Below are 18127 nucleotides of genomic sequence, written 5' to 3'. Positions count from 1 at the left end.
CGCCCGCCACTGCGCCCGGCTAGTTTTTTGTATTTTTTAGTAGAGACGGGGTTTCACCGTGTTAGCCAGGATGGTCTCGATCTCCTGACCTCGTGATCCGCCCGTCTCAGCCTCCCAAAGTGCTGGGATTACAGGCTTGAGCCACCGCGCCCGGCCGACTCCATTTCAAAAGAAAAAAAAAAAGTATGAATTTATTGAGTTCAAGTGTAATTTTGTTATATGCATGGATTGTGCAGAGGTGAAGTCAGGCTTTCAGGGTATCGTACATTGTATCCATTAAGTAATCTCTCACCACCCACCTGCCTCCCACTCTCTCACCCTTCTGAGACTCTGTTATCACCACTCTCTATGTCAAAGTGTACACATTATTCAGCTTCCACCTCTAAGTGAGAACAGAAGGTATTTGTCTTTCTGTGATGACAGTTTCTTCAAGCGGATTGGCCAACCTTGAGGGGAGGAACATAGGAGGTGGATGAGGGAATCAGCTTGCATTTCCATTACTAACAGCCAGGAACAAATGATGATCTTATTTAAACTTTACAAAAACTGGTGGGGTGGATATTATTATTCCCACGGAGCAGAGAAACCTCCCGAGATTAAATTAATTACTTGCCAAAAGTTACACAGGCTCCTCTGAGCTGCTTTCCCAACTAAGTCTATCCTGTGGACTTCTATGTCTGTACCAAGGCACCTCCCAATTTTTGCAAAAATCTTGCTATGTCCATTTTGCAAGAATCTCCACCTTTCATATCTGATCAAATTCCTCAACCCCCTGGAGTCAAGATTCGAACTCAGGGCTGTCAGATTCTAAATCACAGGAAAGACAATCTAGATGTTATAGACACCAAGAATCCAGTTGTCGGTATACCATATTGTTATAAGAATGGTTTCTCGGCCAGGCTCAGTGGCTCACGCCTGTAATCCCAGCACTTTGGGAAGCCGAGGCGGGCAGATCATGAGATCAGGAGATCAAGACCACCCTGGCTAACAGGGTGAAACCCCGTCTCTACTAAAAAAAAATACTAAAAATTAGCCGGGCCTGGTGGCGGGCACCTGTAGTCCCAGCTGCTGGGGAGGCCGAGGCAGGAGAATGGTGTGAACCTGGGTGGCGGAGCTTGCAGTGAGCCGAGATCGTGCCACTGCATTCCAGCCTGGGCTACAGAGCGAGACTCCATCTCAAAAAAAAAAATTTTTTTTTTTTTGTAGAGACTGGTTCTTGCTTTGTTGCCCGGGCTGGTCTCAAACTACTGGCCAAACTACGAGCAATGCCATGTTGGCCTCCCAAAGTATTGGGATTACCGGCGTGAACCACTATGCCTGGCCGACATTGACATGTTGGTGGCCTAGGTTAACACAGGCAGGAGAGAAGGTAGGGGCTTGTATAGGTGACCAAGTTCTTGGGTTTGCTGCTGTCATTGTGGGGTTCAGGGCCCTTTTCTTTTGCTTTCTTTTTTTTTCTTTTTTTTTTTTTTTGAGATAGAGTCGCGCTCTGTCGCCCAGACTGGAGTGCAGTGGCGCGATCTCGGCTCACTGCAAGCTCCGCCTCCTGCGTTCAAGCAATTTTCCTGCCTCAGCCTCCCAAGTAGCTGGAACTACAGGTGCCTGCCACCATGCCTGGCTAATTTTTCGTATTTTTGGTAGAGACGGGGTTTCACCATGTTAGCCAGGATGGTCTCGGTCTCCTGACCTCGTGATCCGCCCACCTCAGCCTCCCAAAGTGCTGGGATAACAGGCGTGAGCCACCGCGCCAGGCCGGTTCAGGGCTGTTTTCTACAAGGCTGTATGAACATAAAGCCTTTACCAGGTATCATGCCAGAAACTTAATTAAAGTAATAAGAAATAAGGCTTTTATAGCAAAGAGGTATAGGCGGGATGGGGGTGGAGGAAGATCATATTTCTTTTTCCCCTTGATGCCCTCCCTGGAGAATCATCCATTTATGAGTTGGTTATAGAAGATTTTCCCAGGACACTGCTTTTCTGGTATTCGTGTGGTTCTTGAACTTTCGCAAAGCCCTGGGTACTTTAGAATCTAGGCAGACCTGCCCTTGGTCCTGGCCACTGAACTTTGCATCTAGGCAAGTTAGATAGAATTAGGACATTATAGGGCCCGGTAGATGAATAAATAGTGTAAAGATTATGACTGGCTAGGCACAGTGCTCACAACTGTAATCCCAGCAGTTTGCGAGGCCAAGGGGGGCAAATTGCTTGAGCCCAGGAGTTCAAGACCAGCCTGGGCACCATGGTGAAACCCCGTCTCTACAAAAAATAAAAAAACTAGCTGGGCGTGCTGGCGTATACCTGTAGTCCCAGCTACCCAGGAGGCTGAGGTGGGAGGATCACCTTGAGCCCGGGAGGTTGAGGCTGCAGTGAGCTGTGATTTCACCACTGCATTCCAGCCTGGACAACAGAGTGAGACTGACTCAAAAAATATATATAAAAAAAGACTATGACCGAGGGAGTGTGCCATTTTATTTGACAAAGTAACACAGATATAACATAACTTGGATGAAATATCTGTAACTGACAGAAGCCAGACTCATGGAACAGCCTTCTCAGATGCCTTGCCTGGTTGGCAGCTGAACTTCTGGGTATCTCAGTTAAGTATTTAACTTCTCTGAGTTTCCATCTTCCTGATTTCCCAGATGAGAAAACCCTTTGTATCTCTGGAAAAGTATTTCGATATTGTCTTAAGAACGTGCTTTAGGTCCAGCACAGTGGCGCGTGCCTGTTGTCCTAGCTACTGAGGAGGCTGAGGTGGGAGGATCACTTATGCTCAGGAGTTTGAGACCAGTCTGGAAAACAGAGACTCCAACTCTAAAAGAAGAAAAGAATGTGTACGCGTTATTATAAGGATGATTTATAGGGGGAATACGGCAGTGATTGTTAGGTGAGGTGCAGGACTGGAGAACATTCTACCCATAGCTATTCCAACTGAGAAAAAAAAATCCATCCTAGTCCCCCCATTGGCCTGTTAACCTTGGTTCCTTTTTTTTTTTGAGACAGAGTCTGGCTCTGTGCCCAGGCTGGAGTGCGGTGGTGCGATCTCTGGTCACTGCAAGCTCCGCCTCCCGGGTTCACACCATTCTCCTGCCTCAGCCTCCTGAATAGCTGGGACTACAGGCGCCCGCCACCACGCCCGGCTAATTTTTTGTATTTTTAGTAGAGACGGGGTTTCACTGTGTTAGCCAGGATGGTCTCGATCTCCTGACCTCGTGATCCGCCCGCCTCGGCCTCCCAAAGTATTAGGATTACAGGCGTGAGCCACCGCGCCCGGCCCCAGCCTTGGTTCCTTTATCTCTGGACTATCCCTTTACCCTCTGCCAATGGCTGTTACCACTAAGGGCCTGGCTCCTCTATCTTGAAGAAAGAGGAACGATTGACAAGATGAAATTCAGTAGTTCTGAGGTGAAAACCCAAGTAAACCCATTGAAGAACTGTCACCGTCTACAAGATTACTTAGGAAGGAGATCAGAGGGATTCGTGTGTATTCAGGCTTCTTAATAACTTTTGAAATTAAAAAAATATATACTATTTTCAGGACATTTTTGATGAATTAAAGTATTATTGTAGGGTTACCATAGGAATGTATGTACCTTAACATATCATGTGACAAATTTTGAGAGCAAACCTGTTCTCATACATTGGGCCTTGGGCCAATGGTGGAACAGAGTGAGACTCTGTCTCAAAAATGAATAATAAATAAATAAATAAATAAAATATCTTTGTTCAAAACTTCCCAATGGCTTCTCATTTTATTTAGCATAAAATCCTAAGCCTTTACCATGGCCCCTTTCCCATCTCCTCACTCCCCACCCCTGATGCTGCTCTTCAGATAGGCCGGGGTCTCCTCCCTCTGCACATCAGTGCTGGCTGTATCCTCTGCTCTGGAGCCTGCTCCTCCCCAGATCTCCTCCAGGGCAGGCAAGACTTCGCCAGCACCCACCTCGAGGTCGCCTTCCTGTCTCCACTGGCCCTGCCATCCTTTTCTTCTCCTCCCCTCCCCTCTTCTCTCCTCCCCTCTCCTCCCCTTCCCTTTGCATCTGACATAGACGCACCTGTTTGTGTGCGTTGGAATGCAGGCTCTACAAGAAACGTGTGATTTGTTTTGCTCACTTCTATGGCCCCGCTTGGCACATAGTAGGCACTCAGTAAGTTGGGAGTAGGACAGACTGGAGTGGTTGTCCCTCAGAGCCTACTGTGGAGCAGGAGAGAGAAACAGGAAGAAAGACGCTGTGCGACGGCCCAGAGGGTGCCAGAGGAGGCAGCTGTCATCCCGGAGCGGGGCTCAGGGGACAGCCTCGCCAGGTGCCAGCCCTACTGGGGAGTGGGTTGAAGGGGGGCATCTCTGTCTTTCCACCTCTCCTCTGATCAAACGTCCTAGGTTTCTAGAATTAGGCTGAGCGGAGGCACTGAAATTCGGTTGCCTTTGGAAGATCCCTTTGGTGTGAGTTTTATCTACTTTGATGTAATTCCCTGAAAACTCAAGTATCATTATTTTATCAGTTTTAAAAGTAACTTCTTGTTTGTGTGCTATATATATATATTTTTTCTGGTGAGACAGGGTCTGACTTTGTTACCCAGACTGGATTGCAGTGGTATGATCATAGCTCACTGCAGCTTTGAACTCCTGGGCTCAAGTTATCCTCAGTCCCCAAGTAACTGGAACTACAGATACACACCACCATGCCTGGCTTTTTTTTTTTTTTTTAAGAGATGGGGGTCTCACTATGTTGTCCAGGCTGGTCTTGAATTCCTGGGTTCAAGCAATCCTCCTTCCTCAGCCTCCCAAAGTGTTGGGATTACAGGTGTGAGCCACTGCACCGGGCCTCTATTTTTGTATAACTTCAGATGTGGTTTATATTAATGAAGACAACGATGTTATCATTTGGGAGGTGTAGTGGACTGTAACCGCCTCTAAAACCCTCTCTCCTCTTCCTAGGTGCATCCTTTCTCCTTCAGTAAGCTTCTCCATTACTCTGTGGGGCACACAAGCTAATAAATTATTCTTGAGCCAGTCTCAATTTGGATTCTGTCACTTGCAAATGACAGACTAGTATGGCACTATTATTTTGACAGTAGATTCATACATTGATTGAATTAAGATAGTTATTTATAACGTTTATCTATGTCTTTCTCAACACTTAGTGTGACATTTTAGACAGAGTAGATGCTTGAAAAAAATAGATAACTTGATACTCTGAACACATAAACACACAAAAGAAAGCAGAGAAACATGTTTTTTGACAAAAGCCACACTTACGGAGGAATATTAATTAGGAATGTTTTGCTTCATAGTATGGTGTTGCTATTAAAATCCACTGATGACCAGAAATGTATTCCTGAAAAAAGTGTTTTTCGTTTTATATTGGCTGAGGCTATACTTCAGTTGTTTGCAAATAACGTTCTTACAAAAAAGCAAGAACATATAACTTCAGAAATGAATTTCCAACAGAGTTAAGATGATGCAATGTGATGGTTACAATAATAACAGTAACACAATAATTGCAGTGCAGTGTTGATTATGTAAAGCTGGGTTTTAAATGCCTTACGTAAGCCTCTGTCTTCACAATAACAGTGCTGTAGGAATTCTCATTCCCAAGTTACAGAAGAGAAAACAGAGGCTTAGAGAGATTACATGATCTTCCTGTCTGCCTTCCTTCCTCCTCTCCTCTTTCTTTCCTTCCCTCCCTCCCTCTTTCCTTTCCTTTCCTTCTTCCTTCCCTCCCTCCTTCTTCCCTCCTTCCCTCTTTCTTTCCCTCTCTTCCTTTTTCTTTCTTTCTTTTCTTTCTCCTTCCTTCCTTCTCTCTCTTTCTTTCTCTTTCTTTCTTTCCCTCCCTCCCTCCCTTCCTTCCTTCTTCCCTCCCTCTCTCTCTTTTTTCCTTCCTCGTTTTCTTACCTAACTCCCATTCCCAGAAACTGACGTAAATAACAAAAAGTATTGGACCTGAAAGTGTCAAAGCTAAATTACAACTAGAATCTGCCTTCTAAGGATGCGGTCAACACTTTAAAAAAGAGAAACAGGAGAGAGTACATGATTTAAATGAAAATTGAAGCTGGAGCTGGAGGAGGGTCTGGAGTCCCTGCTGGACTCCCCTCCAAGTTGTCTCTATTTGCTGGGGCAGGATAATTAACCTCTCGGGGACTTCTCTGTAGGCTTGGTATTGTTCTGTCCTCTTATGGTGAGACTGCATGGCTTAAAGAGATTTATTATTTATAATTATTTTCGAACTTCCTAGGCTCAAGGTGCCTGTGCAAAAAGTCACGGGGCCCGATTCTTTCAACTCAAAATGGCAGAATAGCTTTGCAAATCTGAACCCAAAACACTTTATGTATAGGTTGAAACTATTCATGTCAGGGGTCTTCCTTGTGGAAATATGGTGTCTATTTTTCCGGCAATGAAGGAATTGCTTCTTAGACATGAAAGAGCCATGTCAATGGAGCCCTGGGCCCTGCTACTAGGAGGGAGAGGAACACAGGAGCAGGCACAGCTTCAGCTCCACACCAAGGGAAAAGCAGTTTCCATCGCAGAGCTTGGCAAACACACCTGCAAGTTGTAGGGATTGCTTTTGAAAACCAGCTGCAGCCAAGCACGATGGCTCACACCTGTAATCCCAGTAGCACTTCGGCAGGCTGATGTGGGAGGATCACTTGAGGTTAGGGGTTTGAGACAAGCCTGGGCAACATAGTGAGACCCCCATCTCTACAAAAAATTAAAACATTACTGTAACCCCAGCAGTTTAGGAGGCCAGGTTTCGCAGATCACTTACTGGAGGCCAGAAGTTCAAGACCAGCCTGGCCAACACGGTCAAACCCTGTCTCTACTAAAAATACAAGAATTAGCCAGGTGTGGTGGAAGGCGCCTGTAATTTCAGCTACTCTAGAGGCTGAGGCAGGAGAATCACTTGAAGCTGGGAGGCGGAGGTTGCAGTGAGCCGAGATCATACCATTGCACTCCAAGCTGGGTGACTGAGCAAGACTCTATCTCAAAAAAAAAAAAAAAAAAAAATTAGCTGACATGGTGGCATGTGCCTGTGGTCCCAGCTACTTGGGAAGTGGAGTTGGGAGAATAACTTGACCCTGGGAATTCGAGGCTTCAGTGAGTATGATCGCACCACTGCATCCCAGCCTGGGTGGCAGAGCCGGGCCCTGTCTTCAAAAACAAAAACAAAACCCACAGTTGCTGGGGTTTCACAGTTGCTGGGGTTCCAAGCAGGGGTTGATGTGGCAGCCATGAGCAGACCCCGGTCAGGACCCGTGGGTTGCTCCCCACATGGTCTGGAGAGACGTTGGGTGGAGCCTCCTGTGGCTGCCCAGCTGCTCTGTGGCTTTGCCCAGGAAGACCTGTGTCCAAGGCACATGGGGACACTGTGGGTGTTCACTGTGATCAGTTATTTGCCACAGCTACTGTTAGTAGTGAAAACCTGCTCTCATAGTCCCTTGGAAGAGTTTCTTTTCTTTTTTTTTTTTTGAGATGAATTTTCACTCTGGTCTCCCAGGCTGGAGTGCAATGGCGGGATCTCGGCTCACTGCAACCTCCACCTTCCCGGTTCAAGTGATTCTCCTGTCTCAGCCTCCCAAGCAGTTGGGATTACAGGGATGTGCCACCACGCCCAGCTAATTTGCAACCTCCACCTCCCTGGTTCAAGTGATTCTCCTGTCTCAGCCTCCCAAGTAGCTGGGATTACAGGGATGTGCCACCATGCCCTGCTAATTTTGTATTTTCGGTAGAGACGAGGTTTCACCATGTTGGTCAGGTGGGTCTCGAACTCCTGACTTCAGGTGATCCACCTGCCTCAGTCTCCCAAAGTGCTGGGATTACAGGTGTGAGCCACTGCGCCTGGCCCCCCTTGGAAGAGTTTCAATCCCCACTGGGGAGGAGGGGGAGAGCTGCAGGGAGGTGGGGAGAGGCAGGTGCATTTTACCTGGGTTGGCGGGGCAAGAAACAGAGGAGAAGGCAGAGGGCAGGGCCTGGCCAGAGCATGCCTGCACCTGCTTCCTGGTTATTTTCAGTTCCTGGTATCCTGGGCCTACCAGCTATTCTTCCTGTCTTTCTGCTACTCTTGTTTTTACTCTCTCCTGCTCATTGCATAGTAATATTTGGTCTTGGAAATACAGAATTATGAGATTGCCCCCAAAACACTTCGTTGATGGAGGTGTTTGTCCTGATGTCTGAACAGTTGTGTGATGGAGAAGAGCACACGCTTGCATTTTTGCTTCCCAAGTTCTGTGCCATTTGCTCTGAGCAGAGACTGGAGGCAGCTTTTGGAAAAGATGGATCTGTGAAAATAAATGCAACGTGTTTGCTTCAATTGCAGTAAATGATCATTTCTTTTCAAAGATATAAAGCAGTGATTTTTTAATTTAAAAAGTCAATATTAAACAATATTCTATAATATAGAGGGAAAATTTTAAGAGGGAGGGTGCAGATGGGGGGTGTTTTATCATTCAAGGATCTCAGGGAGGAGCTGAATTGCTCTGGGAAAAAAGTCCCACTTTTAGCCTCACTTAAAGTCTTAGGCTGCCTGTAATCCCAGCACTTTGGGAAGCCAAGGTGGGTGGATCACCTGAGATCATGAGTTCAAGAACAGCCTGGCCAACATGGTGAAACCCTGTCTCTACTAAAAATACAAAAATTAGCCATGCATGGTGGCAGGCATCTGTAATCCCAGCTACTCAGGAGGCTGAGGCAGAAGAATCACTTGAACCTGGGAGGCAGAGATTCCAGTGAGCTGAGATCACACCACTGTACTCCAGCTTAGGTGATAGAGTGAGACTCGGTCTCAAAAAAAAAAAAAAAAAGTCACAGACTTACCCTGGGCCCTCTTGGAAGGAACAAAGCCCAGCACATTCTGTGTACCAGCAGCTTCTGTTAGCAACAGAGGCTAGGCATTCAGCCCCTGTTTCTAGGAGGTAGCAGATTATAGAACACAGGCCCAGCTCACCTTGCTTTACAAGACGAATGCCCCGATAAATGTGTTACTCATCAGAAAATACATCAAGCTTTTTTTCCTGCACCTTACAGTTCTGGAGGTCGTGATGGTAATGAATCCATAAAAGGCACATGGACTTTAATATCTCTCTGCAACCAGACACTGCCCAGTATGATGTGACAGTCTGTGGCCACTTCTAGCCTCTTCTTGATGTCTGCAAGTACAGTATTTCCTTTTCTAAAATCGGCCAGCCTATTTTTCTTCCAGACCAAGTCAGGGGTGAATCTGTGACCCGATCTCCTGCCTTTAGTACCATGATGGGCAAATTTGACTGAACCCAACTCCTTTCTGAACTTTGAAATGGTCCAACGCTCCTCAGCGTATCCATCTGCAAAAAGCCTCCCTGACTTGGTGGTTGATGGTGAAAATGTACCAGGTGAAGCTGCTCTCCCCTTAGTAACCTAATCCGTTTTTGAGAAATTGACCTATGTACACTCAGTGTTGTAAAGATGCTGTCACTCTGTCCTGCTTGGAAATGCACAGTCCTCATCTTCTAAGGTAGAGAAATGAAGATGATGGGACACACGTCCATGGTTAGTATTGAGTTCTTGAACCTATCAGCCCATCTGTGGCACCAAAGAAATCCCCAACTCAAACACAAATAAGGAAGCTGTGGGCTATGGGGCTGTTGTGTGGTAAACTGGGTGTCAGTCACTGTTAATGGACCGTGGCCAATGGGAACCTTTCTGCCTCTTTTATCTTTACCCTGGAGGTTTTTTTTCCCTAATGAAAATGTGCTGGGGGGAGGGGAGTGGTAGTGTAAAGAGTTGGATGATAATTTCCTTTCTTTGCCTCCTGTTTGCTTCACCTGGAAAGTTCTCCTTTAATAACAAGAATGGTGGCCATGAGTGAGCGGCTACCTTGATGTCGGAGACAAACCCTCTCTGAGAATGCCAGACTTCCACCAGGGGAAATTGCAAACGGATTCCCTCCCTCAGCACCCCCACCAAGCAAGCCACCACCACTTAGCTGCACTCTTTCTCTTCTAAACCCAAACCCTTGAAAGCTGCAGATTTTCAAAGAAGTAGGGTGTGTCGCTGCAGCTGCTGCATCAAACAAAAGCAAACAGATTAAATTAATTTAGCCTTCAAAATCAGTCCCATTCTCTAATTCATAAAATACTTCAAACACGGCAAGAAATGTCATCTCCCAGATGATTGGGACTAATTCACTTTATCTCTTTTTCCTCTTGCATCTGAATGCAAACTATGTAAGACATACCTCACCAGTCAAAATAAACCGCTTGTTCCAAATGCTTCCGCCAGTTTTTAATAAGAATCTTTTCTGCTCTGTACACAAAACAAACTCAGTTTCTAACGCACTTCAAGAGAGCTACGTGCAAAAAAAAAAAAAAAGAGGAACAATGTACTCATTACAGTATGTTAAGTTGCCAGCACTAGGCAATTAAAAGGTACGGTCTGTAGGAACGCTGCAAAACAGAACAGTTAGCTTCTTTGTCTTCTCATTAACAAGATTGTTATTTTACCTCTCCAGGTAGGAAGCTTAAGAAACAAAACATTCTTGGCTTCTAAGGCACTCCAGGAAAATAAGGAGTTGTTGACAGCTAGGACTTGTGGAAAGAACCGTTTATACCATAAATAAATTTGCACATCCTTGTGGTTGTAATAAATATAATTCCACATCCATTCTATTGGACTAGATGCAGAAACCATTTAAAGAAACATCAAAGTCCTCCCAGAGCAAACGGCTCTTGTCCTGCTGACGCCGTCACCGCTGATGCTGCTGAGTAATGCCTCCCCTTGGGACCCAGAAATTTGGAATTTTTCCTGCAACATGCTATGTTGTTGATGCCACAGACTTAGCGCTGGGAGGAACCGCGGAGACTCTGTTACTTGCTCTCTGCCTGGACTCTTTAATGCTTGGCTGTCGTTTAAAAAATGATGACCCAAATCTTTGCCATTTGCCAAGTGTGAGTACTTTGTGGTAGAGAGGAATGCGGTTCTCTTTGATTCTGGAATTCCTCCTGGTTTCCCTGCGTGGGTGGAAAAAGAGCCAGGAATGTAAGTGATTCGAATTCTCTTATGTTCTAAAGAAACAAAATGAAACAATCTATCCTTATACAGATTTTTACATTTGATGCTGATGAGCTTTGCTTTCACAAGATAGACACCTTCATCATTTTTCTTATGCTTTCACTAGAAAATGTAAAACCTTGATTTCCTTTTAAGGGAAGTAGAGGGAAAAAGTCCCTTTTAAAAGAATAGGTACAAGGGATGTTTTTCTTTTTCTTTTTCTTTTTCTTTTTTTTTTTTTTTTGAGACGGAGTCTCGCTCTGTCGCCCAGGCTGGAGTGCAGTGGCCGGATCTCAGCTCACTGCATGCTCCGCCTCCCGGGTTCCCGCCATTCTCCTGCCTCAGCCTCCCGTGTAGCTGGGACTACAGGCGCCGCCACCTCGCCCGGCTAGTTTTTGTATTTTTTAGTAGAGACGGGGTTTCACTGTGTTAGCCAGGATGGTCTTGATCTCCTGACCTCGTGATCCGCCCGTCTCGGCCTCCCAAAGTGCTAGGATTACAGGCTTGAGCCACCGCGCCCGGCCAAGGGATGTTTTTCTTAATTATAAAGACAGTATTTACGGTAAGATAAAAGTATAATTGCAGTTGCTTAAGGCTTGAACAGTTTTCAGGAAAAAAAGTCCCAAGTATTACTTTCTCAGTAAATTTCAGTAAATTTCTCAGGGCTCTAATATTTATTTTAACCCCAGCCATAAATTTTCTTCCCAAGTAGTCTTTTGCATTGACAGTAGGTAGTGTGAGAGACTAATAAGATCATCATGCAATTCCAGTGATATGCTGGTTTGCCTATCATTTAATGATTATCAATTAATCATTTAACACCCTTTAATGGCCAATTTGATTTTCAGGGTTTTGTTAGATAAGACCATACAGTGCTTTGCTAATTAAAACGTGATCTTGGGAAGCATGTAACTTTTATGCAAAATAAGCTTTTATACAAAACAAAGCCTTAAATTAGTAGTTTTTGATGAAAGACTTCCTAGAAATATCCTCTTTGGAGAGAAAAAGAAACCACTTTCAGCTACAGAGACCCAAACTCCAAATACCTTGAAAATCAGATGTTTTGCTCCTTATTGAGACACATTTAAGAGCATTACAAAGTTATAGCTGGACTGAGTTTATACTTTTTTGGGAGAGAAACCAAGTCTGGGCATTAAACTTCTAACAGCAATTATCATCTGCATATGGGTTTAATTGTAAAACAATTAAGGTTTTTCCTTTTCCCCCCCTTTTTTTTTTTTTTTTTTTTTGAGACGGAGTCTCCCACTGTTGCCCCAGCTGTAGTGCAGTGGCGTTTGCAACCTCTACCTCCCGGGTTCAAGCGATTCTCCTGCCTCAACCTTTCGAGTAGCTGGGATTACAGGCGCCCACCACCACGCCCGGCTAATTTTATTTTATTTTATTTTATTTTATTTTATTATTATTACTTTTTGAGACAGAGTCTCACTCTATTGCCCAGGCTGGAGTGCAGTGGCGCGATCTTGGCTCACTGCAAGCTCCGCCTCCCGGGTTCAAGTGATTCTCCTGCCTCAGCCTCCTGAGTAGCCAGGACTATAGGCAACCGCCACCATGCCCGGCTAATTTTTTGCATTTTTAGTAGAGACGGGGTTTCACCGTGTTAGCCAGGATGGTTTCGATATCCTGACCTGGTGATCTACCCACCCCGGCCTTCCAAAGTGCTGGGATTACAGGCGTGAGCCACCGTGCCCGGCTTTTTGTATTTTAGTAGAGACAGGGTTTCACTATGTTGGCCAGGCTGGTCTCAAACTTCTGACCTCTTGATCCGCCCGCCTCAGCCTCCCAAAGTGTTGGGATTACAGGCGTGAGCCACTGCGCCTGGCCAGGTTTTTATTTTTCATAATTGCCATCATCATGACCCAATTTTGGTGTCAAGCCCAGTGCTGAGTAGGAAGGATAATACCTGACTTCTAGCTCTTGTAGCCTTCTTCTTCTTCTTTTTTGTTTTTTTTTAGACGGAGTCTTGCTCTGTCACCCAGGCTGGAGTGCAGTGGTGCCATATGGGCTCACTGCAACTCCTGCCTCCTGGGTTCAAGCAATTTTCCTGCCTTAGCCTCCTAAGTAGCTGGGATTATAGCCATGCACCACCATGCCTGGCTAATTTTTGTATTTTTGGTAGAGACAGGGTTTCACCATGTTGGCCAGGCTGGTCTCGAACTCCTGACCTCAAGTGATCCACCTGCCCTGGCCTCCAAAAGTGATGGGATTATAGGTTTGAGCCACTGTGCCTGGCCTCTCTTAGCCTTCTTAGACCCCTTTACCTTCTCCCCACCCCATTGCACTCCTTTCTTCTCTTTGCCCAGTATTTCTTCTTTTAGGTTCCAGTGGGATCTACTGAAAACTGACTATTTAGAGGAATTGCAAAGAAAGCTCTTAAAGACAGAAATAACTTCACTGAGGTCTAGGAGAGAGGAATCTGTAAGACCCATTACTGGCATCTGGTGTGGGTGTAGGGGTGAAGAGAATTTTCCCTTCCCCTTTGAAGGTTGTTGTCTGCTGAAATGAACTGACAGTAGATAGATTAAAAGGAGAAAAGGCATGCAAATTTACTAACATGCATAAGCATGGGAGCCATGCTAACTATGAGACTCAAGGAAGGATCAGATGGTTGAGGCCTAAATATAGTCTTCATAGGGAGAGGGAAGTGGGGGGTGTAGGCACTTTTGAGGAGTGGAAAATAATTTTCAAGGGAATTGGATAAGCCCAAATAATAGACAATGGCCTGGGACAAAGTTCTGAACTCTGGGGGAGGTGGTGGTAAGGTGAGGGGCAGAACTGCACTGTGAACAAAGGTTGTCTTATTATGCAGATAAAATCTCCTAATAATCTTTTGGAGTTACCCTCAGAAGAACAGAAGAAAAGTTTGTCTGAACATTGTGATGATTTTAGTCTTTCTCTCCTCTTGTGGTTTTTCTTGGTGATTTGATAAGATTCCTAGGAAGGGGGTATTAAGACAATTGTATTTTTTTTTTGAAGAAGTTTTCCTCAATGAGATAAGGAATCTTCCAGAGTGAACCTCTGCATGTGCTTGGCTTTAGGGGCAGGGGTTGGAGAAAGAAACAAGAGAAGGTTAGAAAAATTATTGATTCTGAGGTAGCTTCTAAGGTTTTCCAATTTCCTTTAATTTAAAAATGCTCAGCATACCGGAGCACCATATTTTGCAGTGCTCTGAGCCCCAACATTGGGATGGACGATGGTTCTCTTTACTCTGACTACAACTCCATGCAGTGGATAGACTGTCTATGCTGACAGCAGGGAGAGTGGTTCTATTTCCCACAGACATTTTAGTGTGGGTGTGTTTGGGTGTTGCTGAGGACCACACAGCATCACATGGCTCTCTTGGCCTTGCTTCCATATTAGATTCTTTACAACCTGCTTTCTTCTAAAATGGATTTATAAAACACCCATAACAGGGTAAAGATCAAGAGAAAAAGTTAGAAAAAAGTAAGTCTAGAGAAAGGGTTGATGAATGTTTTCTGTAAGGGCCAGAGAGTAAAGAGTCTCAGCTTTTCAGGCCTTGTAGTTTCTGTTGCAACTATCTAAAAAGCAGCCACAGACAATAGGCAAGTGAATAAGCATCTTCAATGGAACAATAAGCAGGCACCAGGCTGGGTTTGCCCTTTGACTGTAGTTTTCTGACTCACCGTCTAGCCTCAGAATATTAAAATTAAACTAAGGAAAATATATTTTCAGTGAACTGCATAATTGAAGGGTCTGTATCATCATTCAAAGGAGCCCAAATTTAGTTAAGAGTTTCCTAAAGCTCAAAGCAAAGAGTAAGATGAGGCTTACTTCCATGAGATTAACACACACTGGGTGCTCTGGAGAAGTCCTGACATTGTGGCTGTGATAATCTCCTAAAGGCCCTGAGAAAGGGGGCATTATGTAGAGTAAGGGACAAAGCCCACGGTGTTACATTTTCAGTAGCCAGTTTCATATAGTTGCTGTTAAGCAACTGTCTAAGTGAGCCAAGGGCACAATTCCAAAGAATATTTTAGAAAAACAAATTTGAGGACACAAGGCACTTCAGTCCTATTGCTGCTGGTTTGGGCTGAAATTGACATCAAATGGAGACCATTTAGCTGAGCAATGAGCTGCATGCTTGTCTTCTGGACAGTCCTTCATGATCTCCGTGAATACTGAGTTGCTCCTCTCATACCCAGCTGGTGTCAGGATTCCCTTGTAGCTACAAGGCCCTCATTCAATCAGGTGCAATTATGTTCCTGCTCATTCTTTCCAGTTCGGGAACAACCGGGCTTAAGTCCTGATTCCTGCCCTATCATAAAATATACAAAGGGCCAGGCACAGTGGCTCACGCCTGTAATCCCAGTACTTTGGGAGGCTGAGGCAGGTGGATCACGAGGTCAGGAGTTCAAGACTGGCCAAGATGGGAAACCCTGTCACTACTAAAAAATACAAAAATTAACCAGACCTGGTTGCCGGCATCTGTAATCCCAGCTACTCGGGAGGCTGAGGCAGAGATTGCAGTAAACTGAGATTGTGCCACTGCACTCCAGCCTGGGCGACAGAACAAGATTCCATCTCAAAAAAAAAAAAAAAAATCTCTCTCTCTCTCTCTCTAGATATATGTCAGATGGCAATAATTTTCTTTTTCTTTTTTTTGAGACACAGGCTCACTGTGTCACGCAAGCTGGAATGCAGTGGCATGATCTTGGCTCACTGCAACATCCAACTCCTGGGTTCAAGTGATTCTCCTGCCTCAGCCTCCCGAGTAGCTGGGACTACAGGTGCCTGGCACCATGCCTGGCTAATTTTTGTATTTTTAGTAGAGACAGGGTTTCATTATGTTGGCCAGGCTGGTCTCGAACTCCTGACCTAGCGATCCGCCCACCTTGGCCTTCCAAAGTGCTGGGATTACAGGTGTTAGCCACCATGCCCGGCTGGCGGCAATGATTTTCATGTCTTGTTATTACTTCACTCCTTTGATTACTGGTGTCATAATGATTACCATTTGTTTAACGGTTTCTAGGTACCAGGTACTTGGCTAAGCATTTATATGCATTATCTGTTAATTCTCACAATCCTATGGGGATACATTGCATTATTCATTGCTTTTCAGATGAGAAAATTGAGACAGAGAGATTAATAGCTTGCTTGGAATAACCCACATAGTATATGGATATGAACATATGCTCTGCCTATTTTTTTTCAGAGATGCTTTCATAATTTTTATTTTCTTACAGTTTTTTGAACTGGGATCCAATACGGTCTATACATTGCAATTGGTTGATAGTTGTACCCTTTTTCCATCTCTTCTATTTTCTTTTTTTTTTTTTTTTTTTGAGGTGGAGTTTCACTCTTGTTGCCCAGGCTGGAGTGCAATGGCACGATCTCGGCTCACCACAACCTCCGCCTCCCAGGCTCAAGCAATTCTCCTGCCTCAGCCTCCCTAGTAGCTGGGATTATAGGCATGCGCCACCACGCCCAGCTAATTTTGTATTTTTAGTAGAGACGGGGTTTCTCCATGTTGGTCAGGCTGGTCTCGAACTCCCGACCTCAGGTGATCCACCCGCCTCGGCCTCCCAAAGTGCTGGGATTACAGGCGTGAGCCACTGCGCCCGGCCCATCTCTTCTATTTTCTTTGCAATTTTTTTTGTTGTTGAGAGTGTATCGTTACTTGTCTTCTAGATTTATTTTCAGTCTTAATTTTGCTGATTCAGTATGTACTAACATTTAACATTTCTTCTATCTCCTGTATTTCCTGTGAAATGATATATCTGGATTATAGGGGTTTGATTAGATTTTTAATGAGTACTTGCAATGGTCTCCCATAATAATTTTAATTTTACTTGCATTTCTCTTATTGTATGTAGAGTTGAACATATTTTCAACCCTTTGACTCTTTTTCTTTTCCACGGAGTCTCACTCTGTCACACAAGCTGAGGAGCAGTGGTGGAATCTTAGTTCACCGCAACCTCCACCTCCTGGGCTTTGGTTATTCTTTTGCCTCAGCCTCCCAAGTAGCTAGGACTATAGGTACATGCCACCCTGCTTGGCTAATTTTTGTATTTTTGGTGCAGATGGGGTTTGACCATGTTGCCCAGGCTGGTCCTGGACTCCTGACCTCAAGTGATCCACCTGCCTCGGCCTCCCAAAATTCTGGGATCACAGGTGTGAACCACTGAGCCCAGCCTAACCCTTTGGCTCTTGACCAAGGCTCTTAGCCTCCACTTCTTTTAAGAGAGTTCTCCTGACTTCCTGGATTCTTTCCCTTGACCTGGTGCTGCCGCTGACCTCCTGGTCTTTGTGATTTCCTGGATGCCAGCACTTGCTTCTCTGTTAATGGTTGCTTCTGGTTGTGGCTTTTCAGCTTCTGGAACGTTTAACCAGCCTTGGTTCTTCTTAGGAAATTCTGCTCAGATTCTCATCCTAATTACTTGGATCTTGACCTTTTCGAATAATATTCTGGTCTGTACCCTCTGCCTCCCCACCGCCCTTTGTTGGTCACACTTGTCACTGCTGCCATCTCCACCCTGGTGTGAACAAAGGTTGAATTTTCTGTTCATATATGATTTCTACAATCTTTATAGCTGTAGTCTGAATCCAGTCTGCTAAAGGCCAAAAACAGGAGTAGAGGCATGTCAACCTCATGGTGATACACGCAAGATAACATGTACAGTAACAGAACATCTTTCTTAATATGGCAATTCTCTTCAGATAGGACATCAATGGAGACTTCATAATCATGTTGGTAGCATTTCATTGGCCTGGCCGTGCTCCACAAATGGAGAATGCTAGTAATTTTCCAAGACCAGCTCTGGGCTACAAAGAATGTTATTAAATAAATCATTAAAGATAAAAAGATTCCTGAAATGGCGAGTATTTTCTGTCTCCAGTGATGAAAACCAAATATGCTGTTCACATTGCAGTCATGTATAACCTATTAGACTGTTTCAAGAACACAATAGGATGAAATCAGTGACTAAGAGAAAATAGAAAATAAAATCCATTCATTCATCCAGTCAGAGATAGGCTGAGAAAGAGCCAAGGTCATAGTGAGGAAGAGAATCTGAAGGCCAAGTCTAAAGAGAGGCGGAGAAGCAGAGATGGAAGAATGAGCAGTGA

The sequence above is a fragment of the Macaca fascicularis genome, chromosome 9 (genome assembly GCF_037993035.2).
Source record: "Macaca fascicularis isolate 582-1 chromosome 9, T2T-MFA8v1.1".
NCBI lineage: Eukaryota > Metazoa > Chordata > Mammalia > Primates > Cercopithecidae > Macaca > Macaca fascicularis.
This window is presented reverse-complemented; position numbering follows the sequence as displayed.